Source organism: Sitophilus oryzae, unplaced genomic scaffold (genome assembly GCF_002938485.1).
Source record: "Sitophilus oryzae breed Bouriz unplaced genomic scaffold, Soryzae_2.0 scaffold_178_pilon_pilon, whole genome shotgun sequence".
NCBI lineage: Eukaryota > Metazoa > Arthropoda > Insecta > Coleoptera > Curculionidae > Sitophilus > Sitophilus oryzae.
The window spans coordinates 1,730,246-1,740,422 of record NW_022146490.1 but is presented as its reverse complement, the minus strand read 5'-3'; the positions used below and the strand labels follow the sequence as shown (position 1 = coordinate 1,740,422).

General features: G+C 30.8%; 1 pseudogene across 1 annotated transcript; it reads left to right on the top strand.

Annotated features, from left to right (window-relative positions):
- Positions 1-3,950: 3,950 nt before the first annotated feature.
- Positions 3,951-7,306, top strand: LOC115882607 (annotated as a pseudogene). The gene is made up of 3 exons (XR_004050217.1): positions 3,951-4,219; positions 4,655-4,839; positions 6,941-7,306. The product of XR_004050217.1 is annotated as a peroxiredoxin-2-like (transcript).
- The last annotated feature ends 2,871 nt before the right edge of the window (positions 7,307-10,177 follow it).

Below are 10,177 nucleotides of genomic sequence, written 5' to 3'. Positions count from 1 at the left end.
GTAATTAGCTAAAGAAAACCATAAAATGTAAAACATATCATCAAAAAAATTAATGATAAAAACAGTTACCCAGAATATATTCGAAATTGGTGACAAAGTGTTACTTTACGACGAATCATTTCGACGTGGCAGAAGTAAAAACTTTCCGCCTTATGGATTAGTCCATATACCATTATAAAAATATCAGATGTAAATTATACAATTCAAAAAGGAAAAATAAACAAACAAAAAAAAAAAAAAAAAAATGATTAAAATATTTTATTATTAAACTAAAGTCATAATCAGTATATATAGGATTATAAAACTAGAATTAATAAATTTTAATTAGCTTATTATTAGTATATATATTTCCTTTGTTTTAGGGTTAATTAATTTATAATACTCAGTATCCAAGCAGTAGTCCACTCAGAATACAATATAACCACTTATGACCTGAACCCTGGAATACACTTTGAGCACCTAGGCGAACTAAGGTTTTTTAATAAATAAATGGAAACTAGGCAACTTTTGTAGAATTAGAAAATATTAGTAATAATAAGTTATTATCATTAAAGAATTACCGTAAGTATACTACAGATTTATGCAATAATGAGAATGCTCAATATCACTATTATATTTGTCAGTTATTTTTGAAAAGTTCTAAATATTAATTTCTGAAAAATTGAAAAGAAACTAGAAGACACGAATTGATCGGTCATAGACATTTATCAGAAAGTAGACAAAACGAGGTTGGTTCAATATTGTAGGAAAAGCAACTAAAGTTTTATTTGGCGTTTTAGATGAAGAAGATGCTAAATACTATAATGATAAAATTTCACAAATGAATAAAGACGAAACTTCAGTCCTTCAACTTTTAAAAGAACAAACAAAAAATTGTTCAATCAACAATAAATAATTTCACAATACTATTGTAACTTTAGATTTTAACGAAAATTCTATTAAAAAAATAATATTACATAAAAAAGATTAGCGAGAATTAAGGTAAAGTCAAAGAAAATTTACTCTCTATATATAAAACCGTGCATAGAAAAATCGTCTCTATTTTAAATATGATGCTAAATCAATTACAAATAGAAATCATGACGATTACGAATGCTATTTTAGTAGAAAGAAAGGGAGTTTTACACCCCTCAATATTAACGCTATTAAGGTTAATTAACGAATTAAAAGATGTGTCCGAATCTCTACCTCCTGGATTAGAATTTCCTGTACCATTAGATCCGCTCAATGCAAATCTAATTCTAAATGTTATCGAGTTGCAAGTTTATTTCGGAAACAAACGATTAATATATATATTATAAACATCCCTTTAATTGAAACAAATTCCCATTCTATATTTATAAAATAAATATCACTTTCCAAAATTAATGTCAAATAAATCCAGTTTATATTAATTCAACCCTCATCTAAATATATATCAATTGACGAAAGCAAACAGCAGTTTATTACACTGTCGGAAATAGAATTTAATACTCTTGTTTAAAATTATAGAAAATAAATTTATTTGCGTTAAACAAAACCAAAGGCTCTCTTGCCTATTTGGGTGTGAGGAATGCAGCTAAATTATTGCAATTCACAAATATCATACCTGATATCTGTGACAAACGTATAATTCAGTCAGATAGAGCAATTTTATTCAACTACAAACCAGTAACACTTGGCTATTTGCAGTTCCTCATCCAGAACCTCTTACGATACTCTCATGTAATAATAAAAAAAATCATGTAGATGTAATACTAAAAAATTGCTGTAGTGTCACTATAGGTAAACAAAGTAAAGCTTATAGCGCATCATCAATGCTAATCCCCCATGGAAATACAGTCCAGTCCAATATTTCAAGTGTTTTTTTTTTTTTTTTTTTTATAAATTTAATAAATACAATTGTTTAAAGCATAAACAGCAAACATTAGTGGAATATTTCTCAACGAACAATATAGGAAATTAACAAAGAACATCCCCGAACTTAATGTAACGAGCCATAAGCTAGAAGATATTGAAAAGAAATCTAAAAAGGAACTTGTAAACAATTATACATTTCCAGCATCTCTAATTGCCTATATCTTAGCTCTCCTCTTTGCTATTATTTTTATTATTTATAAATTGTATACAAAATGTCCTAACAAGACAGCCTGTTGCGGAATTATTCCAAACCTATGCATTAGAGTTAATCAATCTGTGGAACCATCTTCTAGAAATAAATAAAATATGATAGATATGTTGCTCATTATAATCGTAATATTAGCCAAAACTCTGAAAATGTAGGTAACTATGAAAACCCCGAAGAAGAGAGAGAATAACGTTAATTTATTAGTATGCCCTCAAAAATCTAGTATGCACCATCATGAACAATAAGAAAAATACCTGCATTTGATACATTTTTAAATCTGCAATAGTTATAAAAAAAAATGTTATTAGTTAAGTTAGAAATGGGTTAGCTATAATTAGTAGTTTAAGACTTGTATAATAATTTCTATATATGCAGTACCCTTTTTCATTTCCATCTGAGTTATACCAATTAATTATATAAACATTTAATTTGAGATTTCATAACAATTTCCCCTCATGAAATCTCTCATTAATGGGGGAGGTGTTGTGAACATACATTAAATATGGTTATATGTATATGTATATTCGACAAATTGTATAAAATATTATTTTACCCTTATTCTACGACTATGCCTAAAGAATTTAAGGTACGTAAAATACCATCAACATTATTGTTCTTCTCAGAAAGATGGGGGATGCAAATAAACAGAACCACTACCTTAAGATGAAATTTGGAAGAAATATTCATAAATAGTTGCATCATTTTAGTTTTCCCTTTGTAATTCGTTTACAGACTGCGTCTGGTTTCCTCTATTTAATTTACAAATGAAGTTTGTCCCTTCTGCAAAACCCAATTCGAAAATATTACGGCAAATAGTAGGTACGCCCGTGGTTTTTCGGAGAGGGCATTCTCAAAAAAGCACGGTCACAGAAGGGTCCGGGGACATTCATAAAAATTTTCATAGACGTAATACTGCCAAATTTATATTTTGTATTAAAAGTTTAAAAATAAAAAGTAATAAATAACCTCAGTAAAGAATTGCATCTATAAAAAATAAAGAATAACATTCCCAACAAGTGTGATACGAGTCAAATAGAGAACTACAACATTTAGTGGCAGCGACTACAAGACTGGTGACGACGGTGGTCCAATCCAGGATCACGACAATACCATATTGTTCGATACAAAATAGCGGCATCAAGTTAGTTTGAAAATGACGATCAACGACATTCACCTTGTCCCAGCCTAAATCTTAGTTCTTGAAATAAAGGGCGAATTTGTGATGTACAGTGAACAACAGCAGTTGTGAACAGATGTTGAATACATATATATTATGATGCAGCAGTGAACGCAACGTCTACCGGCGTTTCTAAACGTCCCAAAATTGTTATTACGGTGGTTACGTCCACTCTGTCTGGGAGCATAAGATATATTAATTATTAAAGAACCAGCTTTCCTAAATTAACAGCGAAATCGTTATCGAAATGAAAATATAAAATGACACCCATCACAAGCAAATCGTATATCCTATGAACGGAGGCATGAAATGCAATAAATTTAAAACTGCGTAATTTTCTAACCAATCAAATTCAACCAATAAAATTAATATCGTATCATCGGATAACGAATGCAGCTGAGTTTCTGCTGTTTTCTTTAGTAAATGTAATGTAACATTAATTATTTTTTATTCTTATTTAATTTTTTTTTTTTTTTTTTTTTTTTTTTGGCTTTAGGTCGTTAAACGACCTAAAGCCAAGTAAGAATAACAAATAAAAAGAAAAAATATATAGTACACAGGTCAAAGAAACGAAACCAAAAACAAATACAATTACTTTATCTCTATTCAACATTATTTTAGTACAGATCACAGTTACTATTCAAAGTATCTCTGTAGATATTCAACATGACTCCAATTCACTACAAAACCTGTGCACCATCTTTCAGCGGTACCGCTGTAATTAAAGGCGACTTCGCTAGACATCAAATTGAAGATCTCTAAAGGTACAAACTTAAAATTATTTGTCAAAATTTGCCCTAATATTGTACATTTGCAGGCCAATATGTAGTATTATTCTTCTACCCTCTCGATTTCACTTTTGTCTGCCCAACTGAAATCATCGCCTTCTCCGACAGAGCTGAAGAATTCAAGAAGATTAACACTGCAGTTATTGGGTAAGATTCAAAAACAGCTAAATGAAGGGGAGACAAAATAGTCCATTCATAAAATTTTATTTGTTTACAATCATACATACTTTAGCACATTTATGTGGGTTAAAAAGAGATGGGTACATAAATATGGCAACGTTGTTAGAAAATTAAAAATAATTTCAATTGTATGTTCTATGTATTTTAACTAAAGAACGATATACCTACATATATATTTAGTACGCCTGTTCTACAGGTACCCCAAAAAAACATTAATATCAATAATAACATACTTCGTTCTCAAACACAAACCTTAGATTCCTTTTGTTATTCGACTTTTGTTGAAAACGATGTTTTGTCGCGACAAAATGTAAACAGTTTTGTCTCCCTTTATTTAGATGTCCTTTAGAAAAACGGCATCAAAGTAGCCTTTGAATTGACCTTGACTAATTATGTTTTTAGAGTGTCCACTGACAGTCATTTCTCCCATTTGGCATGGATCAACACCCCCCGTAAACAGGGAGGTTTGGGTGAAATGCAAATCCCCCTTTTGGCCGACAAGAGTATGGCCATTGCTAAAGCTTACGGAGTTTTAGATGAATCGAGCGGTATCGCTTTTCGTGGATTGTTCATCATCGATCCAAAGGGTACGTATTGGGCTCATATATAAAGCCTCGGCTACACCTAACGTTTTACCTGTCGGTTTTGCTTGTCAGGTAAAACGAAGATCGAAACTTATTGACGTCAATTTTCCAGTCGATCGTCCGTCTAAAAAACACTATTAGTATACAAGGTGGTCCGAACTGTATTCCGGAAACTTCTGCAGATAAAAATAGTAAAAAAGTTTGTATAAATGTATGTCCTAAAATACTTAGTTTCGGAGATACAGGGTGTAGAAGTTTCATTTTTATTTCGATTTTTTCTAAATAATTTCTGAAATAACGTCAATATTTGGATAAAAATTGGTGTCTGGGAGTTTTGTGACACGAGAAATTTGATTTTGATGTCAAAATGACTTATTTATAGGGGGCGCCACCTACATGCGTTTTGACTGTTTTGAAGAGTAATAACTTTTCGTCCGTACCTGTATAAAACTACTGGTTAAAAAGATATACATTTTCATGACTTTTTACGTAAAAAATGTCTCTTGGTAAAAATCGCTACGAGCAACCGTTCTCGAGATATTTAATTGACAAAAAATAAGCACACACACAGAGTTATTTAACTGAAATAATAAATTTTTATTTTTTTAAATTAATCATAACAGTTTCTGTTGAACTTTTGGCACAAAAATATTTCAAATTTAAGATTTCAGTCTAATAACTATTTAGTCAACATGTTTAATTCGTCAATGATGACAGGTATTGATAATTTCAATTTCAAATATCTCGAGAACCATTACTCGTAGCGATTTTTACCAAGAGACTTTTTATGTAAAAAAAGTTGTAAATGTATATTCTTTTACTCAGTGGTTTTATATGGACGAAAAGTTATTACTCTTCAAACCAGTTAAAGCATATGTAGGTGGCGCCCTCTAGTAGGGAGTCATATCAGAGTTTGAGATCGCCGAGTAGCGACAGAAACCGTCGGCTCTTTTGATGTGGTGGGACCAAATTTTCTTTTCTCTCTCTTTTGACGTGTTTGACAAGATAGACTACGTATTTAACTGCACTCAACTTATGAAGTGGTCCTATAAACATGGTATACACTGCTCACAATTTGAAGTGGAATTAATTATAAAGTTTTATACATATCTTTTTTGTTTTGTTTTATCCTTATTTCTAAATTTGAATGTATAAAATATCTTACTGCTAATAAATAATTTAAAAAACGATTCGTTGCCTGAGGTATACTTGAAATAAAGTATATAGAGATATTTGATAAATGGCAACAGTGGCAACTTCGCTTCTTCGTATGGCAGATAACCTACTTATTTCGCGCAGCCGCAAAGAAAATTGAAAACGGGACTGTCGCTACTCGCCGGTTTAGGTACTCTGGTCATATAGACATGAAAATCAAATTTCTCATGTCAAAAAACTCCCAAGCCCCATTCTCAGAACTGCGACTGTCGCCAGCGACACTTCAAAAGCACCAATGAGATTTGTACAAAATTCAAACAACTATCAATTTTAAATTTAGTACAGTTCTGATTGGTTGTTTGAAATGTCAAACTGTGTCGCCCGCGACACGACGTCGTTCTGAAGCCCCGTTCTCAGAACAGCGACTGTCGCCAGCGACACGTCAAAAGCACCAATGAGATTTGTACAAAATTCAAACAACTATCAATTTTAAATTTAGTACAGTTCTGATTGGTTGTTTGAAATGTCAAACTGTGTCGCCCGCGACACGACGTCGTTCTGAGAACGGGGCTCCAGACGCCAATTTTCATCCAAATATTGACGTTACTTCTTAAATTATTTGTAAAAAATCGAAATAAAAATAAAATTTCCACACCCTGTATCTCCGAAACTAAGCATTTTAGGACATACATTTATACAAACTTTTTTACTTATTTTTATCTGCAGAATATGCTGCCGAAGTTTCCGGAATACAGTTCGGACCACCCTGTATAATAAGTAAAGAAATTATTTGTCTATATTTATTAAAAATAGTAAATAATAATAAATATTAACTTGATGAAATAGATTTTGACAGTGATGACAATCTCTATTAATTTGTTACTTAATAAAATATAAATATTTTATAATTTCTTTTTGCTCATTCTATAATTTGATCGTTTTCTTTCAGGAACCCTTCGTCAGGTCACGGTCAACGACTTGCCAGTAGGTCGTTCGGTTGACGAGACCCTCCGTTTGGTTCAAGCCTTCCAATTCACTGATGAACACGGTGAGGTGTGTCCAGCCGGCTGGACTCCGGGCAAGAAAACCATCAAACCAACAGTGGACAAGAGCAAGGAATACTTCAACACCGCCAACTAAGTTGGGCTCGTGTCCCAGAACACTTTTTTTTACCTACTCCATATTTTATTTACTTCCAAAATTTGTTTTCCCTTTAGTGTAACTGTTTTGTGTTTTTGATGTTCTTTGGTTATTCATTATACAACTTAATATTAAGAATAAATATTGTTAACAAATGTAATAAAACATTGTGTATGATTTCAGTGTCTTTTTTATTGTTCTAGAAAATAACAAAAATCAATAGGTTAATATTTACAGGTGACAATTTTTGTGGAATATTTACACAACAAATTAAAAGACAAACATCATTCATCATAAATAAAGACCATGATCTTGTCAAAATGATTAATAGAGTTCTCACATTTGCGTGTAAAAATACTATAAGATCGAAGAAAAAAATCGGTGTCATAGTTGGCTTGGAAATTGAAATCATACGTAAAAAATTTGGTGGAAGTCATCGATCGTCATGTTCGTGCCAACTTGCTTACATTTTCAATCAAACAGTATTTTAGCCACTATAAGTAAATAATTCTACCGTATGATCGAAAAAAACTGCAACGCTGGCTTGGAAATGTAGATCGATGACATTTGCATAATTAATAAGTGTTTTTTGTGGTAATTTAATGAAATGTTGTAACACCAAGTTCCAACTCAACTGTAATAGGTAGTAGGTACCTATATAGGCAAAAATTCATCATGGATTTTCAATTAACCATACTTAATTATAATTTCTAGTATTTATTTTATTCAGTCAATAAAGGAAGGATAATGATTGACAATTTAGTGTTTTTAAATTTTTTATCAAATAAATTATTCTCCTGTCTCTCCGAATTCTGTTTGCTCTAAATTTTTACACAAAACTAAACATAGTTATATTACGTGTTTTGTCCTAACTTTGTGTATCACTTTTATATTTAAGCTATTCTGTTTTCCTATTTGTTGAACCAATTCGGTTTGTCTTTCAAGTTTTTTCCTCTTAATAGATAATTTCTCCTCTTCTTTCCTTTCCAGACTTTCCAGATACGTTGCTATTTGTTCTGTAGTTAAATTATTACGTTTTAGCAGTTGTACATTGACTTCTAAACTGGCTTTAACAATGTCTTTCAACTCTGATAATTTTTCAGCCACCGAATGATGTGATTTGTTTGAAGAAGTCTTAAAAGAATAAGTGTGATCTGGTTCATCCTCCACCCCATAGACAACCTCTATATTATTTGATTCATATGTTCTAGAAGTATTTACTTCTGTGTCTCTATCACTAAGAAATCTTGAAAATGTAATGCATCACCTGTTCTCACATATTCCATTCTCTCATCAATTTCTTTCTTTCTCATTGTGACCCATAATATCCTTCCGGAAATTTTAGATATTTTGTATAATTTCTTTCTGTTCAGCTCTCTTTTTAAATATTTTCTACCTGTTAAAGTTCAATTGTTTAAAGAAACTGCACCTTTCGAAACAAATAAATTTTACCCATCAAAACTCGCCACTTTTACCATTAGGTTTTCCACTCATACTGTTTTCAAGTTTACTTCTATAACTTCTCTTTAGACTCTTCCATCTATTAAGGCATTGGGCTTACTGTTTGTGTCAAAATGTATTAAAAAAAAAAAAAAATTTTAAAATATTATCTGCTCTTATTATTTTCATAACCACATTATATTCCGAATAAAGTCTGAGTAAGTCTTCAGTAGCACAATGCGTCCAATTTAGGGCAGATGATTGATCTGAAAAATTAGAACTGTTTCATGGAGTTAATACTAACATAAACAGAATAGTTCACCTGCATCATATATGAACTACACAAGCCCCATTCTCTTCTGCTAAGTTAAGCATCTTCATAAGAGGATCCTACATTTTAAAATGTGAGATTTTGCAGAGATTAAAAGCTTAGCCAAAAATATCTCTAATATTGCTCTCTATTGTTCGGACATCGATTAAGACTTTTAGGGGAAACAATGCCATTCTCTTGGGGAAAGAATGACTAGTGTTTCTATAAGTTATGTTCTATTTGAATGTGGACAGCAAAAAATGAGTTTTGTGTACAGACAATTCTTGATCGATCTAGAACATACTTATGTGATCTAGAATAATTTTAGGGGCATTTTGCCCTCTAACCACCCAAAATGTAAACAAAAAATCAAAACCTTTGAGGAACATCACAGAACCCTTGGTGCCTTCATACTCTGTATGCTTTTATCTGCCTCATAGTTCTAAACCGTTACGTTAGTAGCACACCTACCCTAGTTTTTCTTAACCTTTTATAAATACACAGACAATTAAATACCTCTAAAAATGTAAAATGCCTCCACAGAATGTTTGAGGAATAAAATAAAATGTGGTTATGGTTATATTACATTTGGATTTTAAATTCATTAGGCAACTAAACATACAGACATCGATACAGACTTTTTATACAGACCACACATAGATATTCTTAATCTGTAGACCAAGTATAAGGAGTGTAGCTTCTAGTCAAAAGATGTCACCACCTGTTAAAATTTAGCTAATAATTTTAATTTTAAAATGGTGAAGCTTTGAGATAAAAGATAATTTATTATTCTCAACTTGTTTAAAGGTTTTTTAATTATTGTTTCTTGTGTAAAAGAAAATAATTTCTTAAAAAAAAAAAAAAAAAAAAAAAAAAAAAAATAAATTCAAAAAAAAAATAACTTGTACAGCAGACATTTTATTTTATTTTAAATCCAAAAAAAAAAAAAAAAAAAAAAAAAAAAAAAAAAAAAAATATTATAAATATATTTTATATATGTTCATATCTTGGCAAAATAAACCTCCTTTGAGGGTATTGTAATAAAATGCAAACTTATAAGAAATAATTAAAAAAAAAAAAAAATAATTTATTCTAATACATTTTATTTCTATATCTATAACTATAATTTAGCTAAAAATAATAAAACAAACTCTACCTCATTTTATTACCATAAAACAACACGAAATACATTTCTTCCTGCAAGAAGTATAAAATAAATTCCGTAGTTCAAATTCCTCTTCCCAACATTCTAGATTTTAGTGAATCAGCAATACGTAAACCAACGAAGTACACCAA